The sequence below is a fragment of the Falco cherrug genome, chromosome 1 (genome assembly GCF_023634085.1).
Source record: "Falco cherrug isolate bFalChe1 chromosome 1, bFalChe1.pri, whole genome shotgun sequence".
Classification (NCBI taxonomy): domain Eukaryota; kingdom Metazoa; phylum Chordata; class Aves; order Falconiformes; family Falconidae; genus Falco; species Falco cherrug.
Window position 1 is genome coordinate 45,532,773 of NC_073697.1, and position 19,243 is coordinate 45,552,015.

Here is a 19,243-nt window from a genome sequence, read left to right on the forward strand (position 1 = left end):
AACGGGCTGTCTCAATAGATAGTGACACTTCCAAAAGGAAATGCATCCTGGTTAAAAACACGCAGAACCCTGTCACACTCTTCACTGTCTCTAGAGACACGCTGATTATTTAGGCCGGGAAAAATCACAATATCACAAAATGCAAGCTGGTGAGACTGATGTCATCTTTTAGTTGAATATGATGATAAACTGCAGGTCAGTTTCAGTTCTTAATTTCAGCTGATCTTGTTTGATGGTTCAGTATCATCAGAAACCTGCCCAATCTTGCAGGAGAAAAGGTGTCTCTGAATAGGAAGTAATACTTTTCTCAGCCACTTCCACAAGTGTCCTCCCAGTCAAATGCAACAGCCACAAGTCAGAGGTAAGTATTAGACTGTTGATGCTTATTTTGAAGTCAAAATCAACAGTAATAAAGTTATCTCGCTTATGAGATCAATATAAGATTTTAATGCAATATTTTCAAAACACAGAGGACACGGATGGAGCAAAGAGGCATTGGGAGGAGAAGAGATCTACTTAGATATTCAGTTGCATCCTTTAAGAACACGATGTCTTTTCTATTCTATTCCTTGCTGCTCTATCAGTCTGTACCACAATTTACTACTGAATGAGTCTGCAGGAGAAAAAAAATTACTGTTTTCCCTCTAAATAGCTATCAGCATGTTCTTTCTCTATAAATCCTAGTGAGATCCCTGGTGGTGGCATAACTGTTAACAAATACAGAAAGTGATATGGAACAGCTCCATTTCCCCAGCATATTAAAACTACAGTTGTCAGCATTTAATGTCTCTGATATCCTTAACCCCCTACAAGTTGTAGAATTAGCTAAAGCTTTGCCTCCAGGTATCCCATCAGGACGCTCCAATACAGAGATTTACATTCAGTGTAACTCTCTAGGAATAAAATATCTTTTTTGACATACTTAATGCGTCATAATAACTGCAAATTTATTGTATCAAGCATTAACCACTTTCTCCTTCATACATGCCTGGAGCAAGGAAGAAACATCACTATTACCATAAGTATGCTACACTGAATGAACAAATATGCAGAAGCCTTACTGCAGACTTCAATCATTTACATTATTTTTAAATGATATAATTTTAAAATATGTTCTTTTTAGAGTCATAAATGAGAATGGAACAGATGGTTAGAGCTTAATTTAGAGAAATTTGTCTATTAAAATACGCTGCATTGCCAGTGAGTCTTCATTATAACATTAACTCATTACAAGGGAGTTGTAAATTATGGAGTAGATGAAAAGGTATTGGACCTTTAGGAAAAGTTTACAATCTTAGAGGATTCACTAGGAGAGGTAAGTGAACATAGATGAGCATTTCAGAAAAGATTTTTGAGGAAAAAATAGGAAAAGCAAGAAAGACCTGAGTGAAGATTTATAGTCCTTTCAGACTTCCCAGTGTTCCTAGACAGAAAGGATATTCACATGCACAAACAAAAGGACCTTCTTTATAGAATTTATTCATGGATTTCTTAGTTTGCACTGACTTTTAACTGTTTATCAATGTAGAAGATTACAGTTTCACATTAAAACAATAAAGACACTTTTATAAGTAACTTCTTAGAAGTATTTTGAATAAACAAATGATACATATTGGAATTCAGACTTGTATTGTCCTCTATGTTAAAAACCTATTTTAAAGTTTAGCCCAATAAGGCTATTAGTGTTTTCAGTCTACATTAGAACTAATTTTATGATCATTATCTATCTTTAGGGAAAAGGAATGAGCAACAGGGCAGCAAAAAGCACACATTGGGTATAACAATCTGGGTTAATCAAAGCTAAAGGTAATGTGAGGGACTTTAAAGAGACATAGACTACAGAAAACATGACTTTTTTCACAGAAAATTCACTGCTGGTACAGTCAAACTGACATTAAGTGAAATAAATTTTCTGGGTTTTCATATATCTTCCCCATGTCTAAGTTATTTTTTATTCCAGGAAGAAAGTCCTTGTGTTACTGTGATCAGAGTACCAAAAATTTTTAATACTTAGTGGTTGTTCAAAAAATGGTGAGTAAACATGTAGTTACAAACAAAATTATGTAGAAACTAATACTAAATCTATTATGAAGCTTGTATTGCATAACTCTACACACATACATATATTTATATAAATATATGTATATATGTATGTATATAACTTCTTACATGGAAATGCAGTGTTCCTGTCTGATTGTGGACTAGCAGCAGTAAGAGAACACTGAAAATTATTAAATATATCAAGAAGTGCAGTATCATGTAAATCCTACAAATATTTAATTGCAACAAAATGTTAGAATAATGTATTAGGGATGGTTCTGGGGTGACAAGTTCACTTCATAGAATCAAAGAATGATTTGGGTTGGAAGGGACTTCACAGATCACCTAGCTCCAACCCCCCTGCCATGGGCAGGGGCACCTTCCACTAGATCAGGTTGCTCCAAGCCCCATCCAGCCTGGCCTTGAACACTGCCAGGGATGGGGCATCCACAGCTTCTCCGAGCAACCTGTTCCTGGCTCATCACCCTCACAGTAAAGAAATTCTTCCTATTATCTAATCTAAACCTACCCTCTTTGAGTTTAAAGCCATTCCCCCTTCTCCTATCACCACATGCCCTTGTAAAAAGTCCCTCTCCAGCTTTCCTGTAGGTCCCTTTAGGTACTGGAAGGCTGCTACAAGGTCTCCCTGGAGCCTTCTCTTCTCCAGGCTGAACAACCCTAGCTCTCTCAGCCGGTCTTCATAGGGGAAGATCATTTTCATGACCCTCTTTGGTCTCACTCTAACAGGTCCATGTCCTTCTTGTGTCAGGGGCCCCAGACCTAGATGCAGTACTCTAGGTGGGATCTCACAAGAGTGGAGTAGAGGAACAGAATCACCACCTGGTGGCCACACTTCTTTTGATGCAGCCCAGGATAGTGTTGGCTTTCTGAGCTGCAAGTGCATATTGCCAGGTCAGGTTAAGCCTTTCCTCAACCAGTTTCTCCCACAACCCTCAGAAAAAGAAAAACCAGAACTCCCACCTCCTAAATGAGTTCCACAATCACAAACTCGTGGCTGATTTAGTATTATCCATCTTTCTTGTTGAAAGATACTCAAACAATGCAAGACTCACTGGGACTAACACAGATATGGCTCTGTATGTACTGGTTAGATAATTAATTTGATGTGTCATTTAAATTTGATGTGTCATGCAAATTTACTTTATCAAGCATTAACCATTTTCTCTGTCACACATGCCTGGAGCAAGGACAAAACAGAAGTTTAGGACAGCAAAGTCCTACATTCTGGTTTGCTTCCAGCACCATATAAGTATTTTTTCCAGAATTGTATAATGCCTGAGAAATATCCACAAATCCAAAGGCAATTTCTGATTGAGATATTTTAGAATTAGGTTACTGATAGAGACCTACTGTGCAATGTCTAATTTTCTAGTCTTATATGAATGTGTTTTACTTGATATAAACAAAGTATTCTGCTTTCCATAATGGCTGTATAAATGATAGCTTTACTCCATTTAGAAGCTCATACACAAATAGTAGTAGCATGAAATTGAAAAAAATCAAATAAAAATACATCCTACAAGGCTTCAAGTTTGCTTTAAAACAAAACACTAACTAAATTTCACATAATGATAGTTTCAAAAGGTAACAAAAACCTCATCTCCTGGAGTGTATAAAACTAGAAAAGGGAAGGAACAAGATAACATTGGATGATTTCCTCTTCTGAAATTACTCTGAAGCCTGCCAAATATGTATCTTCTCAAGCCTGCTCCAAAAACATGAATAAGTGTCTAACATTCCCTATAGCTTCTATCTAATTTATAAAGCATATTTTATAAATCTTAGTAGATACGTTTTATCTGTTTGTCAAATAACCAACCTGTTACTGAAGTGTAAGACATGGGTGATGACATTTGATACTACAGGAAGAGAAACCATGTGCAAAGTGTTGTATGTAGTATGGGCTTCAATTTTTAAGTAGAAATGAGCAAACAGACTAGACACAAACAAATCCCAAACACCAGAACTTGATGAAATTTAAAAAAGGTAGTTTCAGATAGTTACGAATAAAATGTCAAGTCACTCTTTGATATGCATAACTATTTTAATAAGATTATGATAAGAACTAATTTTTGAAAGTGTATAAAAAGCAAAAAAGCCAGAAATCTAGTCATATACCCTAGTGTAATCATTTTAAAGTTAGCATCATAACTCCTAGCTGGTCACCAAAAGCACCCCTTCCACCCTGATTTTTTAGAGAAGCAAACTCTGTTTCTTTTTATTCCAAATTGGGCACATAAAAGCAAGTCTCTCTCACAGCCCAATTCTGTTTCTGCCTATTGACTACGAAGGGAGCTTAAGGTAACTGGATGAAACTTCAATACCTAACTTCTGTGTTTTCAAAGTTCTGTGAAAGCAATTCCACCCTAGCTATTTGTAAAATGTGATTGTGAGTATATCTGGTATATATATATGGTATAAATACTAGCTTTAAGGCATGAGGTCCAATGCAAAGTACTCCACTCTACCAGGAAACCATTGTGCTCACCTAGTCCCATCACTGCACACACAGGGCTCTGACTTTCTGCGTGGTGATGCCTATATGTGTTTCATGCTTACCTACAAAAGAATATCTTCCACCCTAAATGTGAACTTTACTGACCTTGGCTACCAGCTATTGGATATTGTATGTAGTCTTCCTTTAGATGAAATATGCATATATATAAATATTCTGGTACCACATAAGCTTCTGCAGGTACTTAAAGACTAAATTCAAGTAACACTTTCAAGCAGTAATGGTGCAATAAACTAAAGAGTTCAAGCTGCAAGGCAGACAATAAGCTGTAGTTGTAGCTATTTTAATATTCTCCAAGATTTTAACACCTATAAAATCTTTGTATGCTATTAATACCAAAATGAAACACAGTGTTCCTTTAATAGTCTAGTCAAATATCATTTCTTCCTTCTTAAGAAAATCCTTCTAGATCAAAGATCATGTTGGATGTTTGTCAAATATCACTTGTTCAGTTTCAATCAAGTGTATTCAACAATCTTTTTGGAGCCTGTTCTTTCTCACATTAAAGATCATTTTCTAGAAGGTCGTTCTATATATATATATGGAGAAATAATTAACATAAAGACTATTAGCCTACTTCCAGAAAGAATGAAAATATTATCAATACTGGTCAATACATTTCATGAGAAATATATTCTGTGAAACAAACTTGATATCATTCTATAAAAAGATTACGTCTAGACAAAAATTTGACTGTGTTGTTTAGATGCAATTAAGCTTATTTCAGATATACATCTGTCTTTAATTAACGTCTTCAAGGCACACTGAGATCCTCAGACGAAAAAGACTAAATTTCGTAAGTGCGAAAATACGTTGACACTATCTCAAACTTTGCAGAATTCCCAGAAGAAAACTATAATCCTCTGGCAGCCCACAATATGTTATGGGATTTATTACCTTGCCCGCCATAAAATTCCTGGCAGTGTGGCTTCAGGAAAGGTTGCAAGGACAGCCTTGGTCATCCCAATACTGAAGCCAACCACTGAAAGCCCACAGGGCTATGCAGATACAGGCTACATGCCTGGATCCACGCTCTTCAAGGATCCCCTCTAGACAGGTTGGACTTAGAATCAAAAAGTAACTTCAGGATGAACAAAGAAAGGATTAGTACCAGTCCTTACCACTAAAAATAAGGATGTTGTGAATGGACATAAAACCAAAGCTATTTGTTTACCTAATATATATTCCTCCCTTAAAAACAGCACCCTATGTATTCCTGCTTTCCAAAGCTACCTATAAATCCAAACATATCCTTTCTGAAGTATGGAAATGGAAATTCCCTTCTCTAATGTTTGGCCTCCCTGGATGATTCAGCGTTGCAGGGTTATTAATTGTGGAGTGCTCAGTACCCTTTCAATGGGTATTGAAAAGGCAGGGCTTCATTTGGTTCCAGGCTTGCAAGTAACTGTAAATAAAATGCTCTGCTCTTTCCTCTAAAGAGTAACAACACTCTAAAGAGTGATAATAATACAGAACTGCACCACAAATGGTTTCTGAAAGCAATAATAGATTTTTATAAGTTTAATGGAAATTCATTTTTCTGTATCTTGCTAGTAAAAATTATGGCTCTGGATGATTAAATGAAATATGTATAAATATTCAGAAAGGTTTTATAAACTGGAAACTTTTCATCTAGCCAAAGCAGAGATTTTTTGGTTTTTGGAATAGCAAATATACAATAAGATTTACTTTCAAAATCTCTTAGAAAATCATCAGGCTAATGTCTTATAGAAATCATTTGAATGTAAGACCAGTTAAAGCACTTATTTACTCAAGTATTACTTTCCAACTGCTAAGCAATTTCAACGCTACATTTTTCTTATCAAGCTACTCCGTAGTTTATATCTTAAAACATTCAGCATACAAAATCCTTCCTTACAGAGACAGACATTAAGCTGCATAGCAACACATAACTGTAATGGATGGGTGAATATTTGTTTGGACTACAGCTAAAATTAACATCTCCACCTCAGATTTTAGTTATGAAATAATGTATGCCAGGTGTAGTGGGACCAGCAGCCCCCTTGGGCTGAGCACTAAGAGCAGCCAAGAGTCCCCATGAGGTCCCACAGGGCAGGGGTCATCCCACTGCCAGGGAGCATGGCAGGCTTGGGGGCAGTTGGGGGCATCCCCAAGCCCAGTGCATCTCCCTGGGGACCAGGACAGGCTGGGACATCAGCCCACAGGCTCATTCCAGCTCAGTAGGACCCAAAGTGGTGAGGGCAGAGCTTTGGCAGAACTTAGAACCAGCATCCTGCAGCATCACTGGAGCAGGGACTGATGGCCCTCAGTTGAGCTGAAATAGGATCCTGGGCCCATGGATGGGCATGAGTGAGGGTCCCAGGTGAGGCTGCTCAGCGCCATTAACACCTACTGGTGTCCTCAGGGTCCTGACAATGCAGATTGATTCTTAAAAATTAATAAAGTTATAGAAGAATGGAAAAAGCAAAATCCTGTTAGTAAGAGGAAGGCTTTAAGTGTTGGAAGTCACCTGAGTGGAAACTTTACTTTGTCCTTGAAAATACTTCCTGTTCTTTTTCCTAGCCAGAGTTAAAAGTTTAAGTTCTAACCACAAAACCATGAACTGAAATTTTGACCTGAGAATCAAAAGTATCATTAGCTGCACAAATCTCTCCAAATAAAGCCACCTATTCTCTGTGTACTCAAAAAACCTGGTATAGTCCATTAATGAACTGATTTACATTGAACAGGTTAATAGCATCTGCTCCAGGATTTATAAGTAATATTTCAGTCACTTGAAATGAGACTCAGCACCATTGACTGCATCCAGTGACCTGAAAATACATCTTCCCCACAGCTTTTGCTAAAGCCTTAAAGCATCAACCTACACACTTTTCATGACAATTGATGTTTCTCTGTAATGTACATCACTCTAAAATATTTTACGGTGCCTTGTATCAGCCCTGAAGAACAAAGATAATTGAGAAAGCCAACATTAAAAGTACATAAATTCTCAAAATACTTCACATCTTCAATGACTGTGCCCAATACACAACCCGTACAAATTACTGTTAGAGATTATATTAATATTAAAATTTGCTGTTACAAGCAGCATCAAATACATCAAAAAACTTTGATTTATATATTTAATATTAGAAGTAAAATTTTTGAAGATTAACGTTTTTGCTTATATTTGGAAGAAATTCATTTGAATGACATCATTTAAAAGTCTTAATTCATTCCCCAGAAGAAGAGCTGCAGTCGTACTTCACTCACCTCAATACAAAGTGTGCACAGGTAATTAACTCTTAAATTCTTCTAAAGAAAAAAAGAAATGACAATGGATTTTCCTCTTCTGCTTAAGCTATAAGAACATTACTGAGATCCTGGCAACACAACAGCATAAAAATTTGTTCAAGTGTCAGAAAATGAAATGAAACACTTCTTAGCAGGTTTTGTGCATGCAATTTAGTACTTTCATAGCTGCCCTATCTGGCCAAGACATAACTGGAAGGAAGAACCTAGGAAAGGGAATAATTTAGGTCAAGAAACATGTAAATCCCATCACTGTGAGGTGATCTGACTCATGTACATTTTTCAGGCTTTAGCAGAATATACACAAGGTCAATGTGGGTACCTAGCAGCTTCTTTTTTTGTTTGTTTAAGTGTATTCTTGTTTTCTCCCTAGGAGCAGTGACATCCCCTAGACATCTCTGGTTTGTAATAGAATTCCAACTGCCAGGTTTGTGCTGAAATGCTCAGTATTTGAGAGAGCTGAGATGTCTCTGCACCTGCCTTATGTCTGTTAGTGTGGTGGGAGTGATGACTTAGATTCATCTTTTCTGTCAGGCAGCCCTAACAAAATACAAAACCTATACAAAAGTTGGCAAGCCTCTGGAGGGAAGAGTCTTTCTTTGAGGTGTACATCATACAGAACCAGATAGAGTATCAGCCTCCTTGCTACCAGTGCTCCCTAATCCAAATTCATTGACTAGATGAGAAATAACCCACCGGCTTCTGAGTCACCAAAATTAAAGATGTGTAATTTATCAGCCTCTGAGTCAGAAATGCTACTGATTAGTTTCTTTGGCCAGAGTTTTCTGTGTGTACAGTCTATGGTACACAGTATTAAAGAAATGGCTGAGCAGGGAGAGCACCTCTTTGTCTTATCCTGCCTATACGCACTGGATCAGAAAATGATCCCAGGAAGGAGAAGCAGATTTCTACTTCCATGAAGACAAATGACCCCACTGAGCCTGGAGAATATTTTAGAATGAAGGTAAGGACAGATAGATGCAGGAAACCCAGAGACTGTAGTCTTGAAGACTAAGGGGAACAGGAGGATCTTCCTGCAACTATGAGCAGACCCAAACTGCTCAGAGATAATGGAAAGAAGATTTTCCCTGAAACACATAAGTGTCTGGAGTATATGGTATTTAACCCACATTATTCTAACTTTTGGACCCACTGTATTCTCCCAGAACAACTACTTATCGAGTCCCCTAAAGAGGGTGGGCAGGATAAGTAGTCCCCACTACTCATTAATCATCTGGTACATAACAATGCATCCTCACCATAGCAAAAAAACTGGAAGCTTTTCTGGTCTCATTCTGCTTCAAATTCTTTTTCAGAAGCATCAATACAAAAGAGACAAAAATAGTACAGACTGCTTAAATTTGTATCAAAAGAAAAAGGATCCAAAACCTCTGAATATCTTGAGCTGCAAGGTACATTATTCTACACATTAACATGTAGAGTGACTGAGTGCCCAACACTCCTGAAGATACTGTGTTTCAGATGGCGAAAAAAATTGCCTTAACACACAAACAGAGTTGAAAGAGAGATGCTGGCACTGGGAATAGAGGAAACCTCTGCTTGCAAAAAGTGATAAGGATATGAGCAAAGTTAGTGAAAGAAAAATGTCATCTGTGCAAATGTAAAAGGAAGAAGAACAGGTTAGGTAGCAGCTCTTGCAAAATAAAGCTTGAGAGTTATTATAGATTACAGATCATACTAAAGTCAATAGTATACAAATGTAAAATAATAGTGAATATCATGTTAGAACACATATAGAGACATAAAAATTATCCTGATGTGCATTACCCTGTGCATCCTGATGCCACACTACTTCTAATTCCTGACATAGCTGTTTGGCCTTAGTTTGGCTCTGGATACCGAGCTGCACCGATATACTTCTAGGGACTCAGTGCCCAAACCAAAGTGTAGCTATTCCATGTGCAAATTGCCTTCTAATCAGTTACCTACAGTGGACTACATGGAACAGAGGTAGAACAATATTTTCCTTAACAGTCTTCTTCAGTTCTTGACTTGCAAGATATCTGGACTCTGCAGCTCATCAAAATATTTGTCCTGCAGATAAGACCCTACCCTTGACAGCACACTGCCATTTGCTCTTCTCACAGAATCAGTGGTTTTTCCTCTGTACCTTGCAATACTAAGAGTTCATGAATAGCATCCAGATTTACACTAACGTCACCAAAATGTTATTCACGTAAAGATCATCATAACAACAGATTCAATTCAAGTATTTCTAAACCTCTTTGCTTTGCAAGGGCTCAAGGTCAAGAAACAAACACTGAACTGCACTATAAGTCTGGGAAGAAGAGCACTGAGGGACTGAAGGTCAGCAAGTGCTTATCTCCTGTGAGACTTAATCCAAAGAGCCACAAGCCTCTCTATTCAGATTCAATTCCATCTTTCTTGAATTCTTATAATCAAGCTCAAGCCTATCTTTTTTACATCCCCAGATACAATATTCTTGCCCATTGGCAAATTTCAGACATTATCTCAGCTTTTCAGATGAAATTTTCACAGATTATTATGCTGCAAAGCATTCAACTTCCAGTGTTCATGGTCTCTCATGTGGATATTGTCCAACAGTTAATCCCTTCTTACAGCCTCTGAGGAATTGGAAATATCAATAGAATAGCCTGGAGCAGGTTCTGGAAAATGTCTCAAGTCTCTGAAAATATGGCTTACAAAACAACAAAAAACCAAACAAACTTCCCTGTCCACATCGGCTGTTCATTGTGTTGGAATAAAGATATTTATCTCTAAAAAGGGAAGTGGGGAAAAAAATTCCAACCTAATTTATGGACCACAGGCTGATGAATATCATGCAAGGACTAATGATTGAAAACCTAAATAAATGCTGCATTTACAACAGGGTTACAACTTTAGCTATTAATCCAGTCACATAAAGATTGACTTCCAGCTGCCTCCTGCAGACTAAGACTTCTTGATGTACATTCAGGCTCCCTACAGTTTCTTTTATTGACTTTTAAATACTGCTTTTTCTATGTCTTTTATCAAGTGTTTGATGAGTTATTGGGACTGCAGGTTACTGGAAAGTAGATGATTTGAACCATATTTACATTGCATATACTTAACCAACGTAATCTTTCCAACCTGATAGTTTTCAAATGGTTTCATGTCTGTGATGTTATTAGCAGGAGTCACACAGTTCTTTATGTCTTCAGAGTGTTTGGTGGTGGTATCATAGTTCTTAATATAAATTACCTTTTATATCTCTCCTGCACAAAGCCAAGTGATATCCAAGACTCTTCTTAGTTCTTTTTTGAGACCCTCTTGCTGGCTGGTGCTATTCTGCTGTGGTTTTCAGACTTGCAGAAACATTATACAGTATTGATAACATTATCTCATGTTCCATTGCACTCTCCATGTTCTAGCAAGTTTGCTCTACACCATATTTCCACCATTAAGTGGCTTTTGTGAGTAATTTTTATTCTAATCTCACAGCACAGAAGTTTCAAAAGCATATCTTGTAACTATTCAGGTACACTCGGCAGTGCTTTTTTATAGCCATTTTCTAATGACTCTGAGATAAGAATCTAATTCAAATTATGCAGTTATTCCAGATGCATTTTCTGAGCATATCAGGTATCTACTATCAACAGCTTGGCCGGATAGTTTTAGCTGAGTATTCTTCCTAATTTGCCTCTGAAAATTCCATTTTCACTCGGATCAGTCTGTAGGGTAGTAGCATTTTAGGGCTGTGGTCATGATAATGATTTCTTTTTTTATATAATATATGGGTTTTGAGTGCTTGACAATTTACTTGAAAGATTTCCCACCAGTTCTATAGACAGCTGCATTGAAAACATCAGGGGTTGAAATGACGCCTTTTTTGTAGGCAGCTACATCCATCTTTATTAGATACATTAAAAGCATTCTGCATTCTTGTAGTTTTACAGACTGTGTGAGGAGCTATTTCTAGCTTCATCTTGCCTCTAGGTGTACCATTTCATTGGTTTCCTTCTCTCTTGGTTCATGGGCTTCTTACCAAGAGTCTATTTATCCACTGTCTCCTGAATGAGTTTATTGTAGATGAACAACACTTGGCCTCACTTCCCCAGTCTAATGTTGCTGTTTACTCATGTTCTTGGCATTAAATTGCACCTGGATCCATAAACCAGTGGCAATTGAATTTAGTCATTGGTCTAATAGCATACTTCCAAACATAGAAATGGAATCATTTGCATTCTTCTGGAAAGCCTCACCCTCAGTGTCTCTTAGTCTTCTAAAGTCACACTGAAGTTGTCCTTCCCTTTACTAGAAAACTTTACAGCCTTGGTGACTGTGACTTTCTTTCTTGAGACAGCATGACTTCAGAGGATAAAGTGATTCTCTTTCCTACACATATGCTTTATTGCCTACAGACAGAGCATTTTCCTTTCTGCCTTTCTGCATGTGTTTTCTGCATAATGTGCACCATGACAAATATGCCTGTATTTCAGGTCACCTGTTTCCCTTCTTGATTCTCATGGTTTGAAACCATGTATTTTGAATTTATTATCCATGTAATTATGTTGGTATTATTTTTTCTTTTGCATTGATTCATTGCCTTGACCCTCTTACTGCAGCTTACTTAACAGTGTCATGTTGTCTGGAATGACATCTCTTGTGTACTAACCTATCCCTAGTTAAGCAATTTTAATATATTCAAAGTTACATGCGGATATTGGATTTCTTAGCAATGAGAAATCCTTTTTTAACTGCTTTGTTGTGGGTGTGAAGCCAGTATTCCTCTGTACTCTTATCAGTTGCATGTTGTTAAAATGGTATGATCTTAGATCCATTTCCAATAAAGATGAAGGAGCTTACCACCACTTGAGAACATTCCTTGCAGAGATACTCGTTACCTGATGCCGTATCAACACGGTATTAGATGACTGGTCCTGCTCTGCTGCATCCACACCAGGGGTCAAATTTGAAAATTCATTGATTTGGTCATGGAGTCTAGATTTGAGAGCAGCTTTGGAGAATCCCTTTAACTGCAATATAGATGTATGTAGATACAGATGCCTGAAATTAAAGTCCTATGTAAGTATCTCTCCCAGACTTTTGGGTATTCTTCCAGGTAATGACACATTGGTGACTTATTCATAATTTCCTTAATTTTCCTGCCTCTATCCCTCATTGTCTTTGTTCAGATGCCAGTCCTGCTTCCCCATTGCTTTCACACTTGCAGAAGTAGGATTTTATCTAGAACTTCATCCTTTCCTGTGAGATGAGACATGATCACTCTTAGCTTTGTTTCCAGTGCTGATTTGTTTCCATTTACTAAATTTTCCTGTTTGCTGATGCTTTTGCTAGATTGAGCACTGTCACAGTGCTTCATTTGCTGTTTACTAGCTAGTAACATGAACATACTTAAATCCTTATAAAACTAAAAATAAGCCTGACATATGTAGGTAGCTAAATATGAGTGAGATTAATTGCATCTAACCTATCAACTGAGCTGTAAGCTTCAACAAATGCTATCAGGACCACTTTTGCACAGGCTGTTGTATATTTTTTCCGGTTCTTATAATATATTGGTCCCAAAAATATTTTTTCTCCTGTTTCTACTGTAAGTGGAAGCAATGAAAACTTACAAAACACCTGTTTACCATCACCTTCTACGTCAAAGCCTTTTGTATCCTGGGCTGCATAAAAAGAAGCATGGCCAGCAGGTCATGGGAGGGAGGTGATTCTCCTCCTCTATTCTGCTGTTATGAGACCCCCATCTGGAATATTGTCTCCACTTCTGGGATCCCCAGTATAAAACAGACATGGATCTATTAGAGTGGGTCCAGAGGAGGGCCATGAGAATAGTCAGAGGGCTGGAACAGCTCTCCTATGAAGAAAGGCTGAGACAGCTGGAATTTTTTAGTCTGGAGAAGAGAAGACTCCAGGGAGATCTTATTCCAGCCTTTCAATATATAAAGGGGCTTAAAGAAGGGAGAAAAACTTTTTACCAGGGTCTGTAATGACAGGACAGAGGGCAATGGTTTTAAACTGACAGAGAGTAGGTTTGCCTTGGATAGAAGAAAGATATATTTTTTACATTGAGGCTGATGGAACACTGGAACAGGTGAATGTTGCAGATGTCCCATCATCAGAAATATTCAAAGTCAGATTGGATGGGGCTTTGAGCAACTGTGACCTAGTGAAACATGCCCCTGCTCAAGGCAGGGGGACTGGACTAATGATCTTTGAAAGTCCCTTCCAACCCAAACCGTTCTTTGATTCTGTGATTTTCTGTTGCTGTTTGAAGAGGTTAACAACTTGTCTGATCTTCTGAATGCTTACCATTGTCTTTTACACCTCTATTCAATCCAAACAGTTCACCAGGAATGCTTTGTCATTGTTTTGGGTTTCTTTACCATAAGATGTAGATTTGTTGAAAACAAAACTTTGTTGGTAATGTACAAGTTTAATTAATTATTTTTTTTATTAGAAGACATTTCTGGGGTCCAGAATGAAATTCATAATACGTAGATGAGTTGATGTAAAATGAGTAATTTAATTTGCGATACATCCAATGAAAGCTTACCTGATTTCAGTTAGGGGATGATTCAGGAGCTATGTGAAGTGGACATCCTACCACCAGAACCATGGTTGCTGTAAAGTAGGATTCTCATTTCCCCTGATTGCAGCTTTTTCACATTATGTAAACAAATTTTTATCAAAGTAACAAACTGGACAAGTGCCTGACACACCTAGTTCAAGTTTCTTAACCACTGCTCTTTTAAATAAAGTGAGAAGAATGTATCTTTCCTGGACTTAGAAGTTTCTGAGTTAAATTTCTCTATTCCCAAAACAATTTCTGTAAGTTGTTTCCAATTTACCACTGCCTCTTTTTCACAGTACTACACTGTCATTTCAAATTCAAAAATAGAAGAAATTTGGAGACTGAAAAAAATTCAGGAACAGTTGAGGCAACTGTAGAGGAAACAAGTATTATGCCTAGCAGAAGCACACTAAATCCCACTGATTTCTGCATCAAAGTTATGTACATAATAAATGTTTGCTGAATGTTTTTGAACCAACATTGATTCTTCACGGATATATCAGTAGTTTATTCCTCTGTATCCTAGTCTTAAGGAAATAGAGTAACACTTCTCTATTTTCAGTTTCAGCTGCCACAGACCAAGAAGGCTGAAGCTGAGCTAGAGATTATCCAGAGGATAGTAACAATAGCAACCAGAAATCTGGTGTAGCTGTTAGTCTTATTCTTGTTCTGTTCTACATTTAACCACTCAAAAAGTAGAGACGTTAATTCCAAACATCTAAATATTCATTGTAGACATTACTAAAATTCATATGCAAATCTTGCATGGTATTTGTGACAGGGCTACAAAACTTGTGTCACAGTCTTTCTTTTTTCTTGTCTTCCCAACCAAAACAAGAATACATCTTTTTCATCCTTTTATATGCCAAAGAGGCAACATCTTGTATTATTTAAGCTTGAGCTCTCTTTTTACAAAATAATAGTTTTAGTGGGCATAGGAAAAAGTTCTTGCTGGAATTATCTTGACTACAGTTTTTTATCTAAAATATGAGGCTATAAAAGTAGGAAATACAGAGACCTTGAGGGTCCATGTAATGACACACTAGGAGGTAACACAAAGGCAAAGGATATATAGCACTACTAAGAAATGCATTAAAATGACATTTTTCTTTATACATATTTGTTATTAGTGCTTAATATTTAATGCCATAAAAAACTCTTATTAATATGTTTGGCAAGAGCCTACAAGTTTCAATGGGTATTAAAGGATAATAGGAATTCAACAATATCACAGGGTTCCTTAAATCTAACAGAATTTCTGAAAGGGGTACCTTATGTAGTCTTGGCAGCTTCATACTTAGGTCAATTTTGTTTAAACATATATACTCCAAAATGCATATTACAAATCTTTAAAAATGTGTACATTTCATATTTCTCATGATATATAATTTGTAACATTATAACAGTGTTTTAAAGAGGCTGTAATCACAACAAAAGCAGCTCAAAGTTAAACATATAATCTAATCAGGATATATAATAGAAATATTACCTGTTAAAGACTTGAGGAAGAGGGGGGAAAGGCAAGGACATGAAATATTATGTGACGTCCAACACCCAAGCAGAAGAATTGAAAGAAGAGCTATTGCTTGAATTGTTCCATTTTGCAATCATTCCATTTTGGACTACAGAAATGCTTAGAGCAGTTACCATCAGTGATTCTGGTAAGGAAAATTTAGCACCAGCAGTCTCCAATCCAACATGTCAAATTTAACATCAATTGCAAAAGGCAGCCAATTTCATAAACTACTAGAGATGCTGGAATATCTAAGTCATACCATTACCATCAGTGGGTTAAGATTACTTAAAATCTGTTTGTATTTTTATTTTTAACTCTATTCTATTTTTTACAGCAAGCAATTTTAAAATGTTTTAAAACTTTGCCTGTTTTCAAAGTTGGCTTTTATTGATCTGACACATACTAAGCTTTTAATTTCTTCTAGTGTGGCACTCCCTAAAGCCAAGTTACCACAACACTCTTGTACAGTTCTGTATTTGATACACAATATATATATTTGATACAGAATATTCAGGAGATAAAGGAAGCTGACCTACTTCTCTGCATAAGATCTTCTGAGTCTGGTCATGGTCACTACCAGTTTGGAAGAGACATCTTCCTGTGAGTAACAGTCACAGACTAATTAGCAGGCAGTAACACATAAGACCCTGTAACAATCTAGCATCCATATTTTGTCTGAAGAAAAGACACATTTTTATGAAAAAGGAGGAAAAGTTACTATAAAATAGTTCTTTCATTTCCCCTACAGGGAAAATCTTTACTGAAGTCTGAGTTTTCTGTGATTTTGTCTATTTCATCCCTTCCTCCACTCAAAAAAATATTTGAACAATATCGTTAGGCTTAAGGATGGTTTTTTCAGCATTACTGACTGGATAATAATGGAAAAAGGTTTCAGGCTGTGCTATGAATAGAATGAATCAAAGATTCCTAATATTTCAAGATGGAAAAGACTTCTTAATTCATGTGCTCCATCCTTTTGATCAAGAGACAACTTTGCAAAGTGAGGTCAGAATCTTGGATATTTTATTGAAGTGTTTAAACTGTTGTACCTTCAAAAATTTTTCTCATGACTGAAATTAAAGAACCAAAGGTCTTTTATTTAATGTTATCTCCTAAAATCTTTATTTACCCAAAAGTAAATGGGAGTCTTACTATCAAAAATGACATTTATACAATGTCAATAAATAAAAACCAGAATGCTTCTGCTACTAAGAAAAACAAGGCATTTGTTTATCTACACATTATTTTTGTTATGCAAGTGTCACATTAAAAAAACAATGCAAAAAGTTTATGAGTAAAGCATTAAAACAAAGCACAGTTTTCTTCTTAGTTTTCTTTGGTGGAACAGAAAGGGAAGGTCTCAAACCCTTGTGCTTTCGGTTCTGTTAAGCAGATGTGTTCACTCATGATCTCCCACTTCAAAGATTTTTCCTACAATATTTATTTATATAAATTTCTGAAAGTTTTCTAACTGCCTTGTATTTAGAGCTACTGCAAAATACATTTTTAAACATCATAGGAAAGAGGAGATGAATCACTTTCATTTTTGCTAGTTCCAAAATATGTCATAATGACTTTAACAGTGTGCGAATCTCTGGATTACCTCTGGCAGGGGCAGGGGTTGAAGAAGGGAAGATCCTGGGTTTTTTTCTTTGTGTTAACATCAGTGGAATCATCTGGAGTTCATCAAGTATAGGTCTGTTTCTAGTATCAGTATTTTGAAACATGCTTTATATACGGTATGAGGCTACTCAGTTGGAGCTTTTTTTTTCCCCCAGCTCAACCTCATTAACTAAATAAGATAGACTGCTAAGACCTTCATAATGTTTTCCCTGTAGCTGTCATGTCCATATGACTTGTCCATCCACAGATTCTTTCTTATGGCATCTGTCACTATTAGTAGACAACAGCATTTCAGATTTAATGAGACAGTAATCTGCAGAGGAATGAAACAATATTGTCTGGTGAAAATTGACAAAATATGTTTGCCTCATAAAGCCACTCTGTTTTTCATATACATCAGCTCATCCAAGAGAAATGCTGGTATAAAATATTTTCAGCCAAACTGTAGCCCATTGTGTACAAAATAAAAATAAACTTGTGGTGGGACATAACTAGTACCATAGTACTTGGAATCAGGATTATTAAATATTCTTCTAATCAGTTTGTCCTGTTAAAATGGTTGTGTTGGAAAAATATCACAGCTAAATGAGGGATTTTCAAGGCTTTCTTGAAATCCTGCAAATTTCACTGTACTGGAAGAAAGCAGATACTTTGCAGTGGTAGCCAGGGCCTCTCCACAGTACTGACACAGTAACATGGATCATTCTGAAGCTATGCTTCTGTCCGCATTGCACACATCTGGCCTGAATTCTGGTTTAGAGAAAACATTAAAAACAAAGCAGAATCCTTACTCTCCACCACCCCATGAGGCTCAGAAGCCTTTTCTCCGTCCCTTTCCCATCCATCAACATCCAATATTCCTGTCAGTTTCTTTCAGCACAATGCCAGGTGATGTATTGAGGAAGTGTTTTATCACCTTCTCCAATTAAAAACATGAGCAATCTGCCCCAGAAATCTTATTTGTACATGTAGGTCCTGAAGAACTTCCATTAGCTGACTATAAACTATATTAAATTTTCCTGCCTTGAACACTAAGAAAGGTGTTTGGCTGCTATCATCAGTGTCATTTTCAGCAGGTGGGACTCACAAAATAGCTGAGGTGGGAAGAGACCTTTGGAGATCACTTAGTCCAACCTCCCTAGTCAAAGTAGGATCGGCTAAAGGAGATTGCTTGGAGCCATGTCCAGTTTGATTCTGAATTTCTCCAAGTTGGAGGCTCCACAGCCTCTCTGGGCAACCTTTTCCAGTGTTCAACCACCCCCAGATTTTTTTTTTAAAAAATAATACATTCTTACATTCAAACCAGAATTTCCATTATTTTCATTTGTGCCCATTGAGTCTTTTCCTTTCACTGTGCAGCACTGAAGAATCTGGTTCTGCCTTCTTTACATAGCCTATCAGGTACATATACTTATTGATAAGATCCCCCAGTGAGCTTTCTCTTCTCCAAGATGAACAAATCCAGCTGTCCTTGAGTGTCTGATGCTCCAAGCTCTCATAATTTTTGTTTACTTTTGTTGAACTCACTCCAGTGTGTACATGTGTCTCTTTACCAGGGAGTACAGAACTGGACTCTGAACTCCAGAAGTGTCTCACCAGTGCTGAGCAAAGAGGAAGGATCACCTTTCTCAACCTGCTGGCAATGATCTTCCTAATGCAGCTCTTATGAAGGTTCCTTTCTGCAAATCTG